Genomic DNA, 23,908 nt, shown 5'->3' with positions numbered 1-23,908 from the left:
CCTCCAAGGAATGTCTGAGCAACAGAAGAAAATGGTGAGGAAAAAAATTATACACATTTAGCTAAATATAAACAATGATGAAATAATTACTAATGTCTAGTTAATGGAGCTTCAAAAGAAAAATAAAAAAGACATCTAAAATATCAACGAATTGGGGGCGCCTGGTTAAGTGTCCGACTTCAGCTCAGGTCGTGATCTCGCAGTTTGTGGGTTCGAGCCCCTCGTTGGCTCTGTGCTGACAGCTCGGAGCCTGGAGCCTGCTTCAGATTCTGTGTGTGTGTCTCTCTCTCTCTCTCTGCCCCTCACCTGCTTGCTTGCTTGCTCTTTCTCTCTCTCTCAAAAATAAATAAAACATTAAAATATCAACCAATTGTACCTAAGCCAGGAGGAGGGTGAGTAGAGATAAAGCATTCTAAGATCCTTATTTGCTCATTAGGATCTCAGACCATTTTTCAAAGCGGCTGTACCATTTTGCAATCCCACCAATAATAGGAAAAGCTGGAGTGTTCCACAGTCTCATGAACATTTAGGGTGGTTGGTCTTTGCCATTTTAGCCATTTTAGTGGTATCTCACTGTGGTTTAAATTTGTACTTTTCTATTGCCTAAAAACGTTGAGCATGTTTTTACATGCTGATTGGACATTAGCTATTTCTTCTTCTGAAAACATGTTCAGTTCCTTTGCCCATTTTTTAAAAGTTGAATTGTTTGTCTTCCCTTTGTACCACAACTTTCTGGTATGTGCTGTTGATTTTTGGAAAGAAGTTAGCAACTGTTGGGGCACCTGAGTGGTTCAGTCAGTTAGGCGTCCAACTTCAGCCCAGGTCATGTACTCGCAGTTTGTGGGTTCGAGCCCTGCATCGGCTCTGTGCTGACAGCTCAGAGCCTGGAGCCTGCTTCAGATTCTGTGTCTCCTTCCCATTCCCTCTCCCACTTGTGCTCTGTCTCTCCCAAGAGTAAATAAATAAACATAAAAAAAAATAAGTTAGCAACTGTTTTTCCTATTAAGAAATATATTCCTCTACTATTAATTCCTGGGATTCACCTGAGAACTCTCACCAAGACCGTGTCCAAACTGAATAAGACAAAGAATGTTTCAGAAAGGTTACAGTTCATTTTTACCTTTTATATATATATATATATGTATTGGTGGGGCAGGGGGTGTTGAGAAATATCCAGACTTATGTTCTAAAATTCCATGCATACTCTGGCTAAACAAACATAGAAAATCATATTTTTGCCAGGTTTTTTATATAATCTTTAGCTGAGTAAGATAATACAGTTAAATTTGAATTTTAATAGAATAATCTAAATTACAATGATTCTACTTCGTCTCCCTTTATAATTCCTAGCACATACCACAGAGATTTTTTTTTTTTTTTTCCTGGCCTCTCTAGAATGGGTCTGGTTAACATCACAGTCAAGTTCTTTATTAACTGAAATACATTTGATTTTAGCAACTGCCACTGCAATCAGTCAGTCAATAGCAAAGCAAAGTCCAAGGGACACATATTCCAGGATTCCCTGAGGCTCTGAAAACATCATCAATGGGCGTGACTGCTCATCTTCCTCATTTAGTAGTAGCATCCTTAGTTGTATGGATTACAAAAACAATCCTCAAATTCATCTTTGATCACAAGATTAAAAACAGTGGATGCCAGCAGGTCCTCTACCTGTGAAGCATTTATAAACCTTCACCATTTCCCTTGAGAAATAGAGTGCTGATTCAGCTCTACAGGTTTCTTTAAAAAAAAAATTTTAACATTTATTTTTGAGAGACAAAGCGAGACAGAGCACAAGTGGGGGAGGGGCAGAGAGAGAGGGAGACACAGCACCCAAAGCAGGCTCCAGGCTCTGAGCGGTCGGCACAGAGTCCGACACGGGGCTCGAACTCACAGACCGCAAGATCATGACCTGAACAGAAGCTGGACGCCTAACCAACTGAGCCACCCAGGCACCCCATAGTTCTAAAGGTTTCTATTTGAGCGGCTGCCCAAAAGCTTACCAATTAGTTCCTTAATGTGATGTAGTAACTGATGAAAGAGGTCTAAAGAGCCTCTGTGCTCTGTCTGGCCTTCAAGTCTACTTTTTCTCCGTTTTGTATTTGTATCGAATGAGAAGATAGGAGCCTGTTGCACTTGATCTGTAAGGAATGAAGCTTTTCATGTTCACTCTATTCTCCACATCAACTGTATACTCACTGTAGAACTACAGGACTTCTCTATAACAATTAAGAGATAATTCCCCCTTGCTTTAATTTTGTGTCCTTTAAGAACTATTTTTAACCTTTAGCCTTGAATATGGAACTCCGGGTAAGGCGGTGGCGGGGGGGGGGGGGGGGGATGTAAACTATGGCATTCAGAATTCTTTAAACCATCTGTGCAGAAAAGCAAAAACTATTGTCATTGAAAGGTTAATCCGAAAAAGGGGTATTTTCAAGAGATATTTAGGGAACTAGGCTAGCTAGCAAAACAATTCTTCTACTTTCATAGGGAATGATTGAATCTCAGAATCAAACCAGTGGGGAACATTTTCTGTAATCAATAGACACAGAAATTTTCTCTTTCCCCAAAAAAGAGCACCCACTCACTCACACAGGTGACACATTTTGGGTGTTAATGCGCCAGGTTAATGCTCTATTCGTGGAAATAAAGTGGATCAATTCTCAAACAACCTGTTTTGGTAAGGGTCTCCAACAGTTGTAGCTTCAAATCAGAGAATAAACAGGCTTAGTGATTCTCAGCATCTGGTGTAGACTGGTAACAAGGTGGGGATTTTAGAGAGGAGAGCCTGGTCTCCTTTTGTGACTACCTATATTTCCGCATTACAAACTGTCCCTAATCCACTTTGGTAAAGTGCATTCCTGAAGCAATAACGCATAAGAGATGAGAGTCAAATTTCCACAAACAAAACCTTCCACATTTTCTTGTAGCTGTATGAGAAAACTCCCCTGAGAACACAAGAACGGGTACTTTAGCTTCATACTATAACTGCAGGTAAATGACTGAACAGAAAAACTTATTTTTAAACAAGCTCTAGCTTTCTACTTAAAACTATATAAATAATAGTACTAGAAGGCTTTCTTCTTCCAGTATTTGTGTCGAACTCTAAACAAAACAAGTCTTCATGGGAAGCCTCTTGGACTTCCTTGGGGCAAATTACCATCTAAGACGATAAAGGAATTACCCTGGATCAAAGGGTTATTAAGAAGAGACACCTTTGATGAAAACATTCTTAGTGAGACTGTTTGCCCAGGCTTGTGAAAGAGCTACGAATCTGGCTTCAGCAATGACAGGGTCATTATGAACTGAAAGCTTATTCTAGATCATGTGTCTGGTGTTTTAGATTAATAAACAAGGAAATCAGAGTCTTGATTTTTTTTTTAAATGTTTTTATTGAAGGCACTGGCAAATGCATTGCACAACAGGGAAAGTGACAGCTTGACGGTGTGTGTGGGGCACACGCACAAGGAACAGGCAGAGACAAGAAAGCATTCTTCCCTGTGAAAAAGCCAAACGAAACTGTCCCAGGATGCATCTTGGTCTGTTTTCCACTGACCTGGAACTCAGGGGTGTGATCAGTGCTCTCCAAAAAAGAAGAGTGCAGGGTCATTACCTTAGATTCAGAAATTCATGACTTTGGTTAAGAAGGTGAATGGAGTTAGAGATAAGGACAACAGACTTTTAAAGAGCTGAAGTTGCCTGGAACTAAAAAGTACCACATGGCCACATATCCCCAAGCTTAGTATAGCCCCAGCCTTTCACTGAAGGCCAGCCCTCTGGAGCCTAGACCAACCTCCCCTTCCAGATTAACCACCAACGCCTCCCTGACACAAACCTGTGCTCTAGTCAAACTGGGATCTTCACCACTCAGGGCCCTTCCTCCTACCAGACTCTGCCCAGGTCACTCCCCTCACCAGGAATGGCTTCTCACCTTCCTAAACCCAATCCTCAAAAAAGTACTTCCTCACCCGAAGCTGTCTGCAGACCTGCAAAGGAGGAGCAAATTTCTAATGCTCGTCCACAAGCAGCACTCTGTGTAGCCTTCGCAGTCTTGCACAGTTATTCAATTGCCTACATATTTTTGCCTTTTCTCTCAAGTGGAACAAATTTCTTAGAGAGTAAGATTTTATAGTTTTATATCCTCCCAGAATCTATCATAATGAGCATCTATACCCATCAGTGATATCCTTACACATGACACTAACATGCAACTGAAAATTATAAATACAACTTAAAGATCCCTTGTTACCATTTCAGGGTGTCTAGAATGCTATGGTTCAGTGGGATCGCCTGCTTCTCAAAGGCTGTCTCATTGAGGCACCTGTGGTGTCGTGATCTTTAAAAGGACCTGGCGTCGGAATCATTTGTGAGCTTTAATTGAGGCTTAAACACTATTTTCATACCTAAATTTGGGCAACTTCATTCACTTATTAAATCAAACGTTTATAGCAGACTCTATTCCACACTACATCGGAATATCTGGAGACCAAGAATCTGCACTTGAAACTCTAAGAACCAGTGGCCCAGCAGGAAGGACACACAAATAAACAGTTAAAATACAAACGCAATAGTTGCCCTATCTCTGTGTCTGCATGTCTAGGGGGAGGAAGCCCAGATGGTGCTGGGGAATCAAGAGCACACACAGAAGAGGTGATGCCCGGCCAGATTCTACAGCCTGAACAGCAGAAGAAATACCCAAGGGAAGTCTGTGTGAGTCATTCACATTCTGACACTCTCCTGCTTAAAAGGCATTCACTGGCTGCATTCGGGGCTCAGGGCAAACTAGCACACCTGCAGCTGACCTTGCCCCCATCAAAACCCCATCACTCATCCATCCCCGCCTGGCCCTGGGGTCCACGCCTGCCCTAATCTCTGCCCTCCTCTCTCCTCTCCTTCCTCTCTCACCCTACCCCCAACTAAAATGATTTCAGGACTTGCTTTACTGAACCTTATTCAAGTCAGGGTTCGACTGTCCTCCTTAAAGTAACCCCAGCATCAACACCAAAGGTCTTATCACATAGATTCACATTTACCTGTTTAGACTGTGAACTAGGGATGTGTGTGGGGTGGGGGTAGGGGGTTAGGGTATCTCCCATGTCCAGCATATAAACAGCAATAAATGAATGAATGGATAAAATCACGCTCACATGAAAAAGTAAACAGAAGTATAAAAGAGCTTGCCAGATTCCTGTACCTACAAGTAGTTGACTATTGCTAAATTACAGAGAGTATGAATGACTAGTAGGAGATGAGATTTAAAAGGAAGGTTACTGGGGCGCCTGGGTGGCTCAGTCGCGGTTGAGTGTCCGACTTCGGCTCAGGTCATGATCTCGTGGTTTGTGGGTTCGAGGCCCGCGTCAGGCTCTGTGCTGACAGCTCAGAGCCTGAAGCCCTCTTCGGATTCTGTGTCTCCTCTCTCTGCCCCTCCCATGCTCATGCTCTCTCAATAATAAATAAACATCAAGAAAAAAATTTTAAAGGACAGTTACTACCAAACCTGTACGGGAAGAAGGGGCTGGACTTTCACAGATCATAGGAAGGCACTAAAAGGCTTCATATGAAGGAGAAATGTTATCAGATTCCCTAAGTTCTCTCAAGATAAGGCCAGGAAAGACCCAGGTCCCAGGGCTGGTTTGTCATGATTAAATAGAGAACACACATATAGAAACAAAACATACATCATAATGTATAAAGGTAAGAGTATCTTCTGCAACTCCTAGCTATTAACCTACCAATCTTATAGTGTTCAGGTTTCATATCCCTAAAATTGGTTGTATATTTTCATGATAAAAGGTGGCAAAAGGGCACAGATCAGGAAATGCAGCCATTTATCAGGACACTGTGGGGAAGAGAGCATTCTGGGAAACCATTCCCTTTTCAAAAAAAATTTTTTTTCAACGTTTATTTATTTATTTATTTTTTGGGACAGAGAGAGACAGAGCATGAACGGGGGAGGGTCAGAGAGAGAGGGAGACACAGAATCGGAAACAGGCTCCAGGCTCTGAGCCATCAGCCCAGAGCCTGACGCGGGGCTCGAACTCACGGACCGCGAGATCGTGATCTGGCGGAAGTCGGACGCTTAACCGACTGCGCCACCCAGGCGCCCCAACCATTCCCTTTTCAAAACACGCCAATTATATCCCTGGGTCACTCACAAAACCACCTACTAGATAATGTCTTCTATAAATTGATATATCAGTGGTAACCTTTGTTGGACCTATTTCCAGCTCAATGGTTTCTGTATTTACGTGATGGCAGTAATCCACACCAGAGACTGAAGTAAATCAAACCGATTTAAAACCTTAAGCCAAGAGGAGAAACCTTTCTTTTTCCCAAATATTCTTACAGCAAGCTTCCCCATTGCAAGTAAGAGGGTGCTGCGGGAAAAGCCTCGAGTCCCTTACCCGGGTAAGTAAGAGGTCTCGGGTCCCCCTGAGCTCCCTTTCTCCAGCCCACAGAGGCAGGTAAAGGAGAGAGGAGGGGGGATGGAAGGGTGTTGCAACAGGCTCTTATCAGCCTCTTTCAGGAATTCGGAGCAAACCTCTGCAGGGCTCCTGAAGCCCAGGGTTTCTCAGAAGGGCTGGAGATCCACAGATGGACATATAGATAAAATGAGTTCTGTTTGCTCCTTTGTTTCCAAGGCTAACTGTAGCAATCATGTGATCTCTGGGGAAAATGAAACATTTTTCTACTCACCAAGAGACTGTTGCAAGCCAAGCAGCCAAACAGATCACTAAGGACAAGGGGCGGGTCCTCACGTAAGGCACAGCTCTCCGCTGAGACTTAACGCTAGGCTCCCGCTCTGGCATGGGGTTAGAGTGAGTTTGCTGGCTAGACCAACAAAAGCTGAGCCCTCTAGGCAGCCAGTTCTCTCCCTCCCTCCCTGAGCATCTTCCCACAGGTGAGAGTGACTCACTCACCAGCGAGTGAATTCTTTATACTAACTGACGCCCACATACCTGGGGTACAGAGTCTGCCTGTGGGACAGGTTTCCACAACACTTTCATCAGCCTGGGTTCATGAGGAAAATGTACGAGTGGCACGTGCCAAGCTCCCAGTGACCACCCCCCCCCCCCCACAACGGTGCTGAGAGCAGCAGGGGAAAGGAGAGCACATGGGGCTTTCTGGAGAAGAGGCAGGGTCACTCACACATGTATATACAGAAGCACACGTTAGCATCCCTGAGTATGAAGGGCAGACGTGTAATGTAAATGTCCATCCAATGCCTTTGAAATGACTGTGGTCCAAACAGATGTGGCTGGAGTCTGGCCGGAAGAGGCTGCAGGTGCTAGCCTACCTTTCCAGGCCTCTGTGAGCTGAGCCAGTTGTGCAGAGTCTCATAGAAGCTAGAGTTCACATAGCAAAGGTGAGCTCCACCACTGAGAACTACAGGCTTTCGGCTCAAGTCTGTGGTAAAACATGACAAACTGCAATAGCCAATCCCAGGAGTTAGGTGGGCAACACTCAGCTCTCTTCCCTTATTCTCACATCCAAGTACGCCAACAAAGTATGCCTACTTACATATATAAAGCAGTTCAGTGTATATTTGAGTTTAAAATATAGGATTTGTCTAATTTTAGTTTTTCATTTTAGTTTTTTTTTTTTTTTTTTTTTTTTTTTTCTCTACTGATAACCAGTTCCCGTGTTCCAGGCTTTAAAAATGACGACCTACCCCTCTGGGGTGGGACACCTGTTTGGCTCAGAGCTCTACAGCAGTTCCTCCCACAGCAAGGGCCAGGGACCCTGTGCAGGTTCTAAAGAAGTTTAATCTCCCTTCCAAAGAATCAGTTCCTCCTTTCTTAAAAACAAAAAGAAAAAAATCAGTTTTATATATTGTATTGCATTGGTTCTTAACCAGGAGTGATTTTGCCCCTAGGGACATTCGGCAGTGTCTAGAGACATTTTTGGCCATCACAGCTGGGGTAGGGTAGTTTGCTACTGGCATCTAGATTGTGGAGGCCAGGGATGCTGCTAAACACCCTACAGTACACAGCTCCGCCCTCATAACAAAAGTTATCCAACCCCAAAGGTCATTTGTGCCAGTTAAAAAACCCTGCAGTATTTGGACTCTGTAGATTTCATCTGGGGAAAAAAAAAAGTATTTTGTTGCTTAAAAATAAGTTTGAAAATTTCTGCTCTAGGACACCTGCCGGGACCCAAACTATTCAACAACATGATAAAGACTCTTTTGTATTGAGCTTCAAAGTGCTCAGATAGTACAGATTTTCACATCCGACGCTGGCTTTTAAATTCCCGTAATAGGTCTAGCTGCTATAAAGAGCTAAGGCCCCGTCTCTCTTTCTGTTAAACCCTGAGTGGGAATCAAGGAGCTGTAGCCACCTAGTAGGACCTAATGCAAACCTCCTTCTGTGCCAGGGTAGAATCACAGTAACTTCAACCAAAGTAGGAAAGATCAGACAGAGGCTGAGGGCTTGTCCCGATGGGAAGCCACGGGTGTTGGCTCCATAGAGATCAGGTCTCCATCAGTTAGGCAGAGAGCCAGAAGTTAAATATATTGCTTCTTTTAGGAAGGAAAGTGAACAATGGCCTCTTCATGTGAAACCACAATGGGAGTTTAGGAAGGGGCAGAGCATAATTCCCAGGATGGAAAATGGCCTGGGCTCCAATGTTCGGTCCTTGGTCCTGCAGCACTCAGTCATTGCTGGTGAACTCTCTATTTACTAATTCCTATGCAAAACCCATGGACTAAGTGGCACCTTTTGATGCCAACCAAGGGAATAATTCTGATTCTCAGGTTGAGGGGATATCTACAGCTGTCTACCCTATCATGAAGGCTTCCTGCTACTCTGAGGGTCTCTGAGGTGTCTCTCAGCAAATGAAACTAACAGCCCACACGTAGGCTAATCCTTCCAGATATAAAGACAGAACCTACATGACACATCACGCGTGGCCCTCTAAGCCCTGCTTCATCTTCCATCTCTCTCTCTCTCTCTCTCTCTCTCTCCAAAAGCCATCAGGCCTTCTTCCAGGAGGTGCCCGAGGGCACTTGGGCACTAACCATAACACACCATCCTGACCTGTGTTTACATGACCACCTTCGTCTCCAGGCTGGGAGCTTGATCACGGTAGCCTGTGTCCTACCGCCTGGCACACCAGGAACCTAATATTCAATGAATGGATGAATGCGCTTGACCTGTCAACCATGGGACATGCTCCCCAGTAAGTCCTCCCCAAACTGTAGAGCAGGCCGGACCCTTCCTCACGCTGTACGTGCGGCCTGCAGTGTATGAATGTGAGTACAGAACTCGCTTCAGTAAACACAGCCATGGAACAGGATAGGCCTGTGCAGATGTTAGATCTTTCTCCAGGAACCATTCCATATGTAAAACAATTGGAGGGTGGGGAAATTCAATAAACAGCTGCCCTTTGAGGTGGCAAAAGACACACTCTCCCTTTTCAAGTGCAATCAGCGGGTTGGATGACCTTGCCTCAACCCTTGCAGCAGAGAAACAACCCTGGTGTGGCTTCCTCATCAGTCCTCAGAAGGATCCACACAAAAAAGCCCACACACAATAAACTGCAAACACAAACACACTTTCAACCCAGACGCTTTCATTTAGATTATCAAGTCTTAGAAGATAAAGATTTAATTACACTATAGGCTTTTTTTTTTTCCATTTTCTTTTTAAGAAGAGTGGGTCCTGGGACATTCCCAAGCTGTGGGTCCAGAACTGCTGGGGTGAGCTCCTTAGAAGGGAGGAGGACTCCACAACCAACCTCTCAGAATGCAAACTATGTCTAACATGTGCAACTAGTGTTTAGATACTTCTGAAACAAATTTTTAAACCCAATTAGAGACTGTCCTGAATGCATTGAATTTTGCCATTAAGTATATTAGTAGTCCCGAGAGACATGATTCAAATAGCTACACATACACAAGACTCGGGGAAATACAGAAAAGGCCTTGATAACCAACCTAGGGTTAGAAACCACTAAGCCAGTCCATTTAAAGAGTTTCCTCCACTGTGCTATACTAACAGCCCTAGAAATAAGGCTCTTTTGTTTCAACTGATAATGAGAGATCAGGAAAGATTGCCAAAAGGAAGACGCTAATAGGGGTTCTGTTTGGTAGAGCTGTCTGGGGTACAGACAATAAGAGGGAAGCTCTTTCAAAGAAGTCTTACTCCGAGGACCAGTCTTATCTTGACAGACTGAAGTTGCTGTCAGTGATTAATGAGGGGGCTTTAATCCACATCCTATACTGGACGCCAGCCCCTCCTTTTCAGGTATGAAGAATACTGAAAGGAGGAAGACAGGAGAAAGACAGAATTTTGGAGTCCCTGTGGGCTGCCCTCATAAATGTATAGAACTAGGTCCCCTTTGATTTTCTAAGTGTAGCAGGATGCTAGGTGGGACTTTTCCTCTCATCCCAGAATTTCAGCCCAGGACAAAAGACACTAAGTAGCCATCATCTAAGTTCTGAGGGCTCCCTCCCATCAGGGCTTTCTGGAGACAGCTACCCCACCGCCACCCCATGATACACCAGTTCTGCACCACTCCCCAACGTCAGAATAAACCTGAAAAGGACTCCAACCTGAAGCTGAGGAGACAGGCTCCAAGAAAATCACTCTCGGGGGACAGGCAGGGAAGAGGGAAGGAGAGGAAGGGGAGAGGATGCTAGATCTTAGGACAAGACTTCACCGTCCTTGAAGGGGGTCAAAAGATACAAACTTCCGGTTATAAAATAAATAAATTATGGGACTGTCAAGCACAGCACAGCGACTATAGTTAATACCGTTTTGCGTGTTTGAAAGTTGCTGAGAGTGGGGCACCTGGGTGGCTCAGTCGGTTAAGCGTCCAACTTCGGCTCGGGTCATGATCTCACGGCTCATGTGTTCGAGCTCTGTGTCAGGCTCTGTGCTGACAGCTCGGAGCCTGGAGCCTGCTTCAGATTCTGTGTCTCCCTTTCTCTCTGCCCCTCCCCCGGCTCATGCTTGTGTACTCTCTCTCTCTCTCAAAAATAAATAAAACATTAAAAAAAATTAGAAAGTTGCTGAGAGAGTAGACCTTAAAATTTTTTATCACAAGAAAATACAATTTTTTTTTGGTAACTATATATGGTAATGAACATTAACTAGACTTACTATGGTAATCATTTCACAATATCTACTTGTAGCATATCACCTTGTACATCTGAAACTAATATCATGTGATATTGTCAATTATACCTCAAAATAAACAAACAAACAAAAAAGACTTCACCCTCTTCTTCACTCCAAGAAGCTGGGCCAAACCTGGGGGAGGTGAGCCAAGGAGGTCTCAGCTGTGTATGACCGAAGTTTTCAAAATGAACAGGACTCAGTCTAAAACAGTAATAGGAGTTTGCCCATCAACTGATAAATAGATAAACGAAGTGTGGTATTTACACACAATGGACTATTATTCAGTCCTAAAAAGGAAGGAAGTTCTGACACCTGCTATAACATGGGTGAGCCTTGAGGCCATCGTGCTGAGTGAAACAAGTCACAAAAGGACAATTCTGTATGATCCCACTCATACCAGATACTCAGGGTAGTCAGAGTCACAGAGACAGAAAGAAGGGTGGCCGCCAGGGGCTACAGGGAAGGGAATGGGAATTTATTATTTAATGCATAGAGTTTCAGTTCTATAAAACTTCTATTCAGCTTCCAGAAAGAGTTGTGGAGATGGATGGTAGCGGTCGTTGCACGACAATGCACATATAAGAAATACCACCGAGGGGCGCCTGGGTGGCTCAGTCGGTTGAGCGTCCGACTTCGCTCAGGTCACGATCTCACGGTCCGTGAGTTCGAGCCCCGCATCAGGCTCTGTGCTGACAGCTCAGAGCCTGGAGCCTGCTTCAGATTCTGTGTCTCCCTCTCTCTCTGGCCCTCCCCCCATTCATGCTCTGTCTCTCTCTGTCTCAAAAATAAATAAATGTTAAAAAAAAAAAATTAAAAAAAAAAAAGAAATACCACCGAACTGAACACTTAAAATGATTAAGATGGTAAATTTTTATATTATGTGTCTTTTACCACAGTTACAGAGAACTTAAAAAAAAACCTGAAGGCAGTGATGGATGTGTTAATTAACTAGGTGGTGGGAATCCTTCCACAATGTATGTGTGTATCAAGTCACTATGACGTACGTTTTAAATATCTTGCAGTTTTGTCAACTGTACTTCAATACAGCTGAAAAAAAAATGAAGGTAACAGGACAGTTATAGAATTGGCCCAATGTAGTGTAAAGGAATCCACTACCAAAGGGAAATTAGATTTCACATAGTATAATCTAAAGTAAGTACTGTTAATAGAATTCCTGAAAATATCCCCAATGAGAAGCCTCATTAAACTGGTTCTATATCCTCATCTTTGAATGGCTAATCCTGTCCCCTAGCTCTCTTTCTGGCTGAAAATAAAAGTCTAGAGGAAATCTCATCTGAAAATATCATTTCTGACATAACTACGTAAATGTCAAAGTTGAACAGGGTGGAGGTTCTGCAGATGTGTGTTAAAATGGGAAACGGTAGGAACCACTTCTCCTTCTACCTTCTCTTTGCTTCATGGTGAGCCGGTGGAGTACAGGCTACACAACAGAATGCAAACTTCAAACTGCCTTTGCTTTGGTTGGAGAGACAAAACATGTAGGTAGAGGAAATGTGTGGGTTTCAGGCTTGGGTGTCCAGGAGAAGAGAGGCAGCAATGACAGAAATGGAGGAAGCAGAAGCGATTGACTAGCAAGGACGATGATGACCGGGGTCTGAGTTGTAGGTGTTTGAAAGATACCATAGAACCAGAGTTCATGGGAAGAAATGAGGCGAAAGGTAAAAACTGACAGTCTCCCCAAAGAGGAAAGACCTTATGAGGATGGGTGTCCATTTTTTTAATGTTTATTTATTTAAAAAAATTTTTTTTAACATTTATTTATTTTTGAGACAGAGAGAGAGCATGAACTGGGGAGGGTCAGAGAAAGAGGGAGACACAGAATCGGAAGCAGGCTCCAGGCTCTGAGCTGTCGGCACAGAGCCCGACACGGGGCTCGAACCCACGGACCACGAGATCATGACCTGAACTGAAGTCGGACACTTAACCGACTGAGCCACCCAGGCGCCCCTAATGTTTATTTATTTTGAGAGGATGTGTATGCATGCACGCATGCCAGAGTGGGGGAGGGCCAAAAAGAGAGGGAGAGAGAGAATCCCAAGCAGGCTCCACACCTGGCTCAATCCCACAAACTGTGAGATCATGACCTGAGCTGAAAACAAGAGTTGGATGCTTATCTGACTGAGTCACCCTGGTGCCCCCACTTTTAAGATCAAGAATGAGGAATGGAGGCCTGTTAAGCACACGAAGGAAGGACAAAGAAATGGGAGAAGGATTAGAATAGTACAGCACCCTGCTGAGGGGGAATGTTTTTTTTTCATCATATTCAACATTTCATATTCAACAAAACATGGGAATAGAAGATGCATGGTTGCTAATTCAAAGAATGAGTGAGAGCTCAGGTAGGAATGTCCAGCATGTGACTGGGCAATGGTAGCTGGCCTTCATTAGAGAGATCTGGGATGCAGACATAGAAGCAGGGGGAGAGAGGGGCGCCTGGGTGGCGCAGTCGGTTAAGCGCCCGACTTCAGCCAGGTCACGATCTTGCGGTCCGTGAGTTCGAGCCCCGCGTCGGGCTCTGGGCTGATGGCTCAGAGCCTGGAGCCTGTTTCCGATTCTGTGTCTCCCTCTCTCTCTGCCCCTCCCCCGTTCATGCTCTGACTCTGTCTCAAAAATAAATAAAAACGTTGGAAAAAAAAAAAAAAGAAGCAGGGGGAGAGAGCAACAGGCAGAGTGAAATCCCCAGATGAAAACAGATCCCAAGGGATGTGCATGAGAACAGCCATGGGCTGAGCACTGACCCTGGAGAATATAAACTGGAGAGGGAGGGAGAGAAGTCCAAAAATACAAAGAAAGAAGAGTCAGGATGGTGCAGAGATGATCAGAAGACTTCAGAGTTGTAGAAGTCAAAAAGTGTAGGGCCCTGAAATGGAAGGAGTGTAAGCATCATCACATGCAATAGAGCTCTCCAGTAAGATGAGAACCGAAAGCTGCTGACCCGACCTGGCAACACAGATGTCCTTGATACTTCATCAAGAGCTAATTGAGTAGATGATGGTGAAGGATGCCAGAGAGCTTCAGTAGTAGCTGGAGGAGAAAACAGAAGGCAAAGAAGTGGAGACAATGTACACAGACGACACTCTCAAGACATTTGGATGAAAAAGAGGACGTGAATTGGAATTTCCCATGGAAGTGCTAGAGGACATTTAGGGTGAGGAGGCTTGGCACGTTCACAGGTTGGGGAAAGCAACCAAGAGTAAGGGAAATGGAGAAGTTAGAGGTAGGGAAGCAAAGTCCCTGAAGGAGCACAGGTCCTCTGGGATAGAGGCTAAAGAATGAGAATGGGTGGGAGTGTAGATAAGGTCAGGAGCAGGATGTAGTCCTCACTCACATCCCTGGGGATCTTTTTGGGGGGCACCTGGTTGGCTCAGTTGGTAGAGCAGGTGACTCTTGATCTCAGGGTGATGAGTTCAAGCCCCACCGTGTGCATAAAGCTTTACTTAAAAATTTTTTAAACATGGGGAACTGTTTTCATCTGGAGATTTCACTCAGCCTGTTGCTCTCTATCCCTGCCTCTATGTCTGCAGCCCAGATCTGTCTCACGTGTGTCAGGGAGGTCACACCTGATGTGATTTTCTTGATTCCACAGCAATCAAGGCACAGGGTAAATGGGGGTCCTGAAAAGCATGATGAAGGTTGAGTTGTCATTGAAGGGAGTGGGAGAAGGAGCTGTAGGTGTGGAGGACCACCACTCAGAATAAAGGACACAGATTCATAGGAGTGATGTAAGCTCTCAGAAGAAGAGTAAGCAGAACCAAATACAGCAGCAAGGTCACAGTGGAAGATTGCTAAGAAAGGACTCCACATTTTGTAATCAGGAGGCATCTGAACAAGAGAGAACTAGAGAATGAGAAGAAAAGGAGTGTGAGGAGTATAGAGGATTTGTAAAGATACTTGGCTATACAAGGAGGAAAGAAATAGGATAGTAGCCAAGGATCAAACGAAGAATTTTTCTCCATCAACATCAACAAAGAAGAAGCAACCAAGGGAGAGTAAGGGACCCCGCAAGGTGTAGTCAGACAAGTGAGGAAGCAAGAATATGGCAAGAGGGCAGAGAGGCTGGATCTGCCCAGGTAAAGGGTATAGCCTCTGTGAGAAGAAAGGTTTCCTTGGCAGCCAGCAGAAAGGCAGACAGGAGATGGCCAGACTGAGGGACAATGCATATACACAGATGCAAATCACTGCCAGATTTTTCTCAGCAGAGTATAGAATCAGAATTTTGAAGACAAAAATAAATAAATAAATAAAAGGAAAAAGAAAAAGAAAAAAAAGAAGGGCTTACAGATATGAGGGTCTTGGAGTCCCTGAAAAACCCACAAGAAGCAAACTAGGATATTTTCTGGGTACGCCGAGAAGTCCTACACCAGTGGATCCAGCAGCATTCTTTGTCCCAGAACCAGGACTGTAGGATGACTGTGCAGGTTTGGCATGGGCATGGCAAGCATGAAGGAGGATTAAAGGATCAGCTAACTCTTAGGCATCATGAGTTAGTACTGCAGTAATGACCCTGGAGTCTGGGCTCGAGAGAACACCAAGTGGACCAGCCGGAGCTAAGGAATTGGATACATTGGTAGGGACCAGGTTTGGGTCATGTGGATTTGGTGGAAGTAACATAAGGATTAGAAACATAAGGAAGTAACGTAAGGATTGATTAAAAGAAACATAATGTTTGAGATCCAATTTGTTTCCTTTTTTTAACCTTTCATCTCTGTATTTAACTTTTGAACATATGGGATCATTATCATAACTGTTTTAATGTCTTGTCTGCTGATTCTAAGATCTGTGTTAGTTCTGGGTTCCTTTCAACGGACTGATTTATCTCCCATTACAGGTTGTATTTTCTTGCTTCTTTGCATGCCTGGGAATTTTTGACTGGATGCCAAACATTGTGGATTCCACCTGTTGAGTACTGGATAGTTTTGTATCATATAAATATTCTTGAGCTTTGTTTGAGGACACAGTCAAGTTTCTTGGAAATAGGCTGATCCTATCAGATCTTGCTTTTTAGATTTGCTAGGTGAGCCAGAACAGTGCTGAGTCTAGGCAGCCAAGACCCTTCCATGTACTCAACCCAATGCTCCATGAATCCTGAGGTTTTATAGTCTGGCTAGTAGGAACAGGCACTATTCCTGGCCCTGAGCAAGCACCAGAACAGTTCTTTCTGATCCTTTAGATGGCTCTTCCCTGGCCTCAGGTAGTTCCTATATACTGATCAGCACTCAAGTGAATCCTCAAGGGGGACACTTTGTATTTCTCTGGAGTTCTCGCTTTCTGGGTAACTGTCTCCTTCCTGGTGTTCTATCCTGAGTCCTCCAGCTGCCATACTCTTCCTGGATTCATATCTATCTCCTCAATTCAGGAAGCCTGCTGGGTTCCCCCCGACAGAGGGGAAGAGGGAGCATCCGAGAATATGAGGGGGATGAAGAAGGAGCAACTTAGCCACAAGAGCCTCCATCATTATCCTCCCTGGGCCAGAAATGATGCTAGAAGTAGGAAAAAACACCCAGATCTTGACTCTGTTTGCCTTTATAGGCAGCAGACCCTCCCCCTCTATTCCTTAAAGGAATATTTCTAATATTTCTAATAAACGCTAACTTGATAAATGAGCAGTCTTGCAATATGAGTAGTATGTGATGCTGAACATGAGCACAACTGAGCCAATGGTTCTTGAAGTTCACTTTGATATAGGAGTGCTTTAGATTACAAGAATGTTTCCGGAATGAATTATGCTCACAAACCAAGGTTTTACTTGTACCTTGGGGATACCCATCAGGTTTCCCAGAAACAGCTGAGCCTACCTTCAGTCCTTTGGATTCATAATATTCTACCTACAATCCACACAAAAGTTCATCCTTTTTCAGTGCATGTTCTTCCTTCACATGCAACAAAATTGCAGTTTTGCCTCCAAAATGCACAGGAGCTATTTTAATTAGCAATTAAGTTGTACATTTAAAATGGATTTTCACGTGAAGATAACAACACCATCTTTAACTTAAGAAGGAATTGGGTGGTGGTTAAGCCCTAAACAAGCCAGCAAGCAAACAAACCCCATTTATGGACTCAAACAAGGGACACCATCTGGAAGTACAAAGACAACCAAGCCTGTACAATTAAAACCACGAAAGTCAACACACACTTTCACTCATAAATGAGAAAGTAATTTAATAAACTAAGGCAAATATTTGGGGAGAGGCCAATACTATAAAAATATCCACATGGAGTGAACCAACTGCAATTTTTGAATAAACAACAAAGTAAACACCCAGAGCTTTTCTAAGTTGATGGGCAGCACTTGGGTCAGGCTGGTGACCAGACCTAACAAAGTCCTGATACTGGGAAAAAAGGTGGAGAAGAGGGGCCAATGCTGCCTGACAATTTACAATGTCTGCCCTGGCATTTAATATTGGATCCTCTAGAGGTAAGAAATTAATAGCCAATAGTTCATACAATCTGCCTTTAAAACACACCTTCTTTCTGGGACCTAGAAATGTCTTGAAAACATTAACTCATTCATCTTAACGTAGCTATTGGAAGAACGCACTCATTGCAATTGTGCATCTGTGCTTAAAGAACTAACCAACCACAGAGTCTGGTTTTCAATATGATCCCAAAGAGGGAATGCCCAGATCCACTGCTCCCTTGGTCATGCTAGACAGGAGAATAGACCTCTAATCCCTATCTGTTGTCCTATCAACATTCCTATAAAGCACCCATGGCAGTGGGGCTGCTCATGAATAGGGCTGGTCTACACACACACACACACACACACACACACACACCACACAATCCATAACACAATCAGTCCTGACAAGGAAATGCCAGCGGCATCAATCTAGACATTATCTAGATCCTCAAGGAGTGACTTAGGGGTAAGGGTAGCATTGGCTCTAATGGGCAGATTTAGGAATAGGGGCAACATATGTTCCCAAGGGCCCAGCAAGCAGGAAACTGGCAAAGTAATGCTCCCCTCACAGGTAGCCATCCTTCCACACCTTCTCTCCCAATCACAGCTTCACTGACTATGGTAACTCCTACTGAAGGCACTCTGACACACACACCAGGATGTACTTTGCACCCTCCCAGAATATGACACACGTGCCAAGCTCAGTGTTTGTCTAGGATTTGAAACAATGTCCAAGAAAGGAGACTTATGTCATCAGACTTTTCTTAGTGCCTTTTAGATGACTTCCACCAAGTATATGGAGTAACTTGGGTATGGATTTCCTTCCAAAATGGGTGGGTACATAATCTGCATCAGGTCCTAATGCAGCCCTTTGTGGGTGTGTGTATGCTTGCTTATGCACAACACCCTGGGGGTAGATGCCACTAGCCCCATGTTTTTCATGTAAGGCAACCATTGCTCAAGGCCACATAGCTAGGAAGTACAGAGAGCAGAGCCGGTCGCTCTCATCTGAAGCTGATGCCCTTCCACCACCCACCTCACATCTCAAACACAGTAAGAGATCCTCGATAGGATTTCCCAGGGCATTCTGTCTGTAAGGGTCTATTAAGGAAAGAATTAACACTAACACCAGAAAATAAGTTTTGGGGCATTCATGAAGCTGAAGGAATCACTAAAAGTGACCTACTATCTAAGAAACCTGACTTAGAATGGCTAACATTAACAACTCCGGCAACAACAGATGTCGGCGAGGATGCGGAGAAAGAATATCTCTTTTGCACGGCTGGTGGGAATGCAAACTGGTGCAGCCACTCTGGAAAACAGTATGGAGGTTCCTCAAAAGACTAAAAATAGAACTACCCTATGACCCAGCAATTGCACTACCAGGTATTTATCCAAGGGAAACGGGTGTGCTGTTTCGAAGGGACACATGCACCCCAATGTTTATAGCAGCACTATCAACAATAGCCAAAGTATGGCAAGAGCCCAAATGTCCATCACCCCAATGTTTATAGCAGCACTATCAACAATAGCCAAAGTATGGCAAGAGCCCAAATGTCCATCAATGGATGAATAGATAAAGAAGATGTGGTATGTATAAACACACACACACACACACACACACACACACACACACACAAACACACTGGAGTATTACTTGGCAATCAAAAAGAAAGAAATCTTACCATTTGCCACTATGTGGATGGAACTAAAGGGTATTATGCTAAGTGAAATTAATCAAAGAAAGACAAAAATCATATGAATTCATTCACATGAGGACTTTAAGAGACAAAACAGATGAACATAAGGGAAGGGAAACAAAAATAATATAAAAACAGGGAGGGGGACAAAACATAAGAGACTCTTAAATATGGAAAACAAATAGAGGGTTACTGGAGGGGTTGCGGGAGGGGGGATGGGCTAAATGGGTAAAGGGCACTAAGGAATCTACTCCTGAAATCATTGCTGCACTAGATGCTAACTAATCTGGATGTAAATTTAAAAAATAACAAAATGTAAATAAAAAACAAAAATAAGAAATAAAGCCTGACTTATCTCCTGGATTATAAAACAAAACAAAGATTTCTCTCTTTACTCTTCCCCCAAACTCCTCAGAACAGTGAAACTCTGCATCACCCCAAGCTGTAAGTGGGAGATCCTCTGGGTAGGTTGGGGTGCTAAGAGTCCAAGAGAGGAACCTTTATGGTACTCAGCAAAGCCAAAGTGTTTTTCAGTTGACTCCAGCAAAGAAATGATCCTTCCCCTTAAAAGACGATTAAAAGTGCCCCCATAGCTACCATACAGCACTGAATAAACACACTGAACAAATGCTCAGATACAACGTGAGAGATGGAGACGAGGAGGTGTGACGTCAGAGGGAATTCAGACAACAACAGGTGCTGGCTAAGGCAGTGCTCTGGAGATCCCTGCCCTGTCTGAAGAGTTCACAGGGGGAAACTTCAAAAACATTGTACTAGGCCACACGCAAAACAAAGCTGGTCTATGGGCCCATTTCAGTCCATGCGCAGTTCATGGTCCAAACAGACACAGCCAGCACGCAGCCAATATTCTGCATATTAGACAGAAGGCCCATAAAGACTGGATTTAGAGTGACCTACGAGCATTCCCAGAGGCAATGACCGAGAATGGAGGAATCAGAGGCCTCCACCGGGGGCCCCGCAACACCTGAGGCAGAGGCGTGGAACAAGACATGACCTGTCACAGGTGCACTTGAGCAGAACTATGAAACTGTTCTCTTTGCATCCTGGATGAATGTTCCCACAGTGTCCTCACCGAGGGGCCAGCAGGAAATACTAGAGTACTACTGAATCATCACTTATTAATATATTAATAAAATCCTGATGGTTCCCTCCCAGAGATAAGCTTCGGTCTGTGTCAGTGAATCCTTCCTCAAGTCCTCTGTTATAAAGAACTGCTCCAGGTATTGCTACCTGGTGGATTTTTTTTTTTTTCAATTCCGAAACAATCACCACAAGTTTTGGAACACTTGCATCACCCATAAAGGCAATCACTTCCATCAGCCCTAGGCAACCACTCATCTACTCTCTGTTTCCATTGCTTTCCCTGTGATGGACATGAAACTATGAACTATAAAAGGAACTTACATATGAACTGTGAAAGGAATCATACACAAAATATGAAAGACTTCACGGATTTGCATGTTATCCTTGCACAGGGGCCATGCTAATCTCCTCCATATCGTTCCAATTTTAGCATATATGCCACCAAATCGAACACACCTGGGCAGATTTTAAGTAAGCATTAGATAAGATGGTGATACCGGGATATGTAGTCCCTTCTACAGAACGGCATCCGAACACTATCACCTTGCATTAAGAGTTATTATACCTTAACTCATCATCTGAGTTCTCATTACCCCAAATCCCCACAATAGTGATATTGATATAGGTAAACTTAATGCTCAAAGCATAAAACTGGTCGCCAATGAACAGACTAAGCACTTTTAAATGAGTCCCTTCTCGGACATTCCTCCCTGCTTACACCTACCCTGTTCTTGCCCTGCCTATGAATGGCTGCTGTTCTCAGTATGAGTATCAGATACATCCCATGCAACAACATACACAATAACAGTCAGGTACCAGATCAAAGTGAGATCTTGTAGCTGATGTAGATCATGAAATTCACTGACAAGCTACTCCAATCACAACAAACCCTTGATACAGTAAATCCAGGTATAGGTCCATCACCAATGAAGAAAAGATCAACACCGATGGAGCCATGCCCAGCCTTTGGAGAAACTGATGATGTCTTCAAATACTTCTACATGCATCCCTTTTCATGACATTGTTGAGAAAGTTATCATGAAATGGAAAATGTTATCATGCCTTCAAATCAGTCAGAAAAGTACACATCTGAGTTACTTGATCTGTTCTCGGTTCTAAGAATTAGCATAAAGGTATCATTGTAAGCTCAACCCTGATAAATATAAGAAAGAAACTGACTTTCATAATTTTCAAAGGCGGAGTACCAAGCAAACCCTTTGAAACTTACATTTTTTGTAATGTTGGCTTCCATTGTAACTAGAATCACTGTAAATTGCCTTTTTCTGGTCCCAGTTGCTCCAAGAGAAGGGAAATACCTATAACTTGTCTCCAGTCCAATAGCCGATAGGCTTTACTGTCAACACTCCCAGCCTGCTTTTACCACTTTTAAGCCTGGCTTGAGTCTCAGCATTAGCCCTGAGTGTTTGCAGACATTAGCAAGGCCCTTAGCACTGAGTCTCATTTTCTCCTCCTAAAAGCACAAAAACTGTAACCTGACCTGTCTATGTCACAGTATTTTTAAAAGCTCTTAAAAGAAAACATAAGGTGTTTTGTCAACTTAAAAGACTACACTGAAGTAATATACTCCCGTCTTTAGCTTTTTCTTTTTCCTACATGTTCTTTTTGTTCAACTAGCAAACCTCCCAATTGTCAAAATTTTCCATTAATCACATTAGAAATGATTTAAATTTTTTTTTTTCAACGTTTATTTATTTTTGGGACAGAGAGAGACAGAGCATGAACGGGGGAGGGGCAGAGAGAGAGGGAGACACAGAATCGGAAACAGGCTCCAGGCTCTGAGCCATCAGCCCAGAGCCCGACGCGGGGCTCGAACTCACGGACCGCGAGATCGTGACCTGGCTGAAGTCGGACGCTCAACCAACTGCGCCACCCAGGCGCCCCTTAGAAATGATTTAAGATACAACAAGGGTATTGAAATGTGGATAACCATTAGAACCAGCCAACATGCTTATTAGGAATCTGTTTCCCGAAACTGGCCTTTTTCCCAGAGATTCCAATTCAGTCTGGGGCATGAGAATCTCTATATCTTTCAAAATTCTTAAGTGATTTCATTGCTCTAAAACAGATCCTCTCTTGCTATCTCATAGGTTTTAAAGGCCCTATTTTCAGTACTTGGTAAATCCCAATCCAAGGACTCAGATATTGGAAGTATACTCGTTTACATGAAACAGGAAGTATCAACAAAATTCAATTAGAACTAAGCTTCTAAAAGTTATATATTAAGTCCCAACAGAGCACCCAGATCAAGCTCCAATCTAGTTACCTCCCCAGATGTTTAATAGATGTATCACTAACATTTATTAACACTTCACAAGGGGCACCTACATGGCTCAGTTGGTAGAACATGTGACTCTTGACCTCAGGGTCATGAGTTTGGGCCCTACTTTGGGTACAGAGATTACTTAAGTAAAAATAATAATAATAATAATAATAATAATAATAATAATAACCAAAACACTTCCCAACAAATGATAGTTCCCACCCAAGTTCAAGAACAGAAGACTCCAGCTAAGCCTAAGTTTTCTCTCTTTTAAGTGGGTGAAGTACACAAAAGTAATTTCTTAATAACCCACACAAACAGAATTGAATTATAGCTCATTATATTGAGAGGTGCACGGACTTGTTATGGATCTCCAAACAGTTGGTTTGAACTTTTAATGCTTACTAAGCTGTGTAACGGATCCTAATTTAGCTTAGAACAATAAGAAACCACACTGGAGTTCAGAGAACTTGGGAAAGTCTTCAAGATGAACTTAAAATAGTTCAGGCTTCAGCAACTTACGTTAAATCATTGTAAACGGATGTAATATGGGGCTTTTCAAGACCCTAGCCAAAGGAGAAAAGATTATGTTCAATCAGCCAGCATCAAATATAAGTGAACTTCACTTAAGTAACAAGACATGCTCCCCAACAGGGAAGTGACAGTACCAGGGTGCTGACCTTATGCCAGCCAGGACGTCGGGCACCTCCCCAGGATGTCATAGCCCAGCCATGTTCCTCTACCGCTGCAACTGTCACTCACCAACCATGCCCCGCCCCTTAGGGTCTGTGTACTTCCTGTTCCTTCTTCCCCCCAAGACAGCCCTGTCCACTCCCTCCCTCCCTCCTTTCAGATCTCTGGCACAAAGGCCATCTCATAGGAAAAGAACAACACACACCAACTCTCCTCTCTGTCGTGACCCTGTCTTATTTTTTCCATGGCATTTATCACTTGGCATATTATGTTAATTTATCTAATCGTTTGTCTCCTCCCACACACCAAACTTTGAATTCTGTGGGAATCAATTAGTGTCATTAATAAGCACATGCATACATACTGCACATAATACCACACATACATATTCTCTGTGTGTATGTGGATAGTCCTTCTGATCCACCAGACCCAAGGGGTAATAATTTACAAGCATTGCTCAGCCCAGTGCATTTTGTAACCAAATGTAAATTCATAGAGGTAGCTACCGATTTTTTCCAAAATAATGTGAGAACTAAATTGCCACTTACAAAAATCTAAGCCCGCTGTGCCCCCACCTCCCCACACA

The 23,908-nt window shown here is 43.5% G+C and overlaps 1 protein-coding gene and 1 non-coding gene across 2 annotated transcripts in view; both read right to left on the bottom strand.

The window, feature by feature from the left end:
- The window catches only part of PRKCH (protein kinase C eta), a 235,508-nt gene that overhangs the window by 128,442 nt on the left and 83,158 nt on the right, over nucleotides 1-23,908 (bottom strand). The gene's annotated exons all lie outside the window — the stretch shown is intronic.
- LOC123584527 lies at nucleotides 20,696-20,802 on the bottom strand. Its single transcript, XR_006705495.1, has one exon. It is a non-coding gene; the product is annotated as a U6 spliceosomal RNA (small nuclear RNA).

Source organism: Leopardus geoffroyi, chromosome B3 (genome assembly GCF_018350155.1).
Source record: "Leopardus geoffroyi isolate Oge1 chromosome B3, O.geoffroyi_Oge1_pat1.0, whole genome shotgun sequence".
NCBI lineage: Eukaryota > Metazoa > Chordata > Mammalia > Carnivora > Felidae > Leopardus > Leopardus geoffroyi.
This window is presented reverse-complemented; position numbering and strand designations above follow the sequence as displayed.